This window comes from Homalodisca vitripennis, chromosome 4, assembly GCF_021130785.1.
Source record: "Homalodisca vitripennis isolate AUS2020 chromosome 4, UT_GWSS_2.1, whole genome shotgun sequence".
Taxonomy (NCBI): Eukaryota; Metazoa; Arthropoda; class Insecta; order Hemiptera; family Cicadellidae; genus Homalodisca; species Homalodisca vitripennis.
In genome coordinates, this window is record NC_060210.1 from 150,813,516 (window position 1) to 150,814,624 (window position 1,109).

The following is a 1,109-nucleotide window of genomic DNA, read 5'->3' on the forward strand; positions in this document are numbered from 1 at the left end:
CTGAGTTTATTCATCCTGTTTAAGTAATGTAGCCGCACTATAAACGAGTACCCATCATCATCATAGACCAGAGGCCCACTACGCACTGAGCATCCATTCACATTATCTTCTACTTACTTTTTTATTTCCATTATTTTTCATTTTCCATCCATTTACAATTATTTTAGAATTAAAAAGTACATGATTTCGTCTTCTTAATTTCTTTATGGTATAATATTTATGTTTTTTAAATGTTTTATGTGTTTGTTTTTAAATTTGGATGAATCTCATAATTATGTAAGTATGGATTATTCAATATTTTACTCCATGTTATTATTCCTTTAGTGAACCACCCTTTATTTAAAGTATTCAGTTCACTACGCAATTCATTTTAATTCCACTTGCTACACATGTAGTGGTGTAAGTAACAACGGAATTAAATTGTACATAAGTTTGGCTCTATCGATTGATTTGCCTGGTTCTTAATAGTTAAAAAAAGAAAAATAGCTTTAAAAAGTAAACTTAATATTAATGCAATCAATACTTTTAAAAATTTCCATACATTTTAGACATATACGAAAAGGACATATTGTTTGAAATAAGGCAATATAGTAAACGACAATTATTAAACACCAATCTTCATGTTATATTGAGCGTACAAGGAAATTAGTATTTGCAATTTTGCAATTAGTGTAAAAATTACTTGCACCTAGCTGCACCTTATAGCAAAATCATTTTGCTAAATAGATAAAATACTTCCAGTTTTAAAAGCAATACAGTACTCATTTTCTTGGAAAAGTTTTGAAAGTAATGTAACAAACGGTACACTACGCATGTACGGCTTTATGAGCATAATATACACAATTTAACGTAAGATATGTTTTAATTTTAATTATGATTTACTTTAAAGTATTTATCTAAATTTAAAATGTATTAATTTCGGTTCAAGTACTAATCATGCAGACGATATTCACATTTAACTATATTCTTGGTATAGTTATGATATAAGAAGTATGCAATTCTTTTAGCAGTTACAATTGTTTTACATCAGCTTTACACCCACTTTCCACTCCAAACTTCCAGAGTTAGTATTTTATTCCAAGTTCATGGAAGTTATTGTTCATACTGTG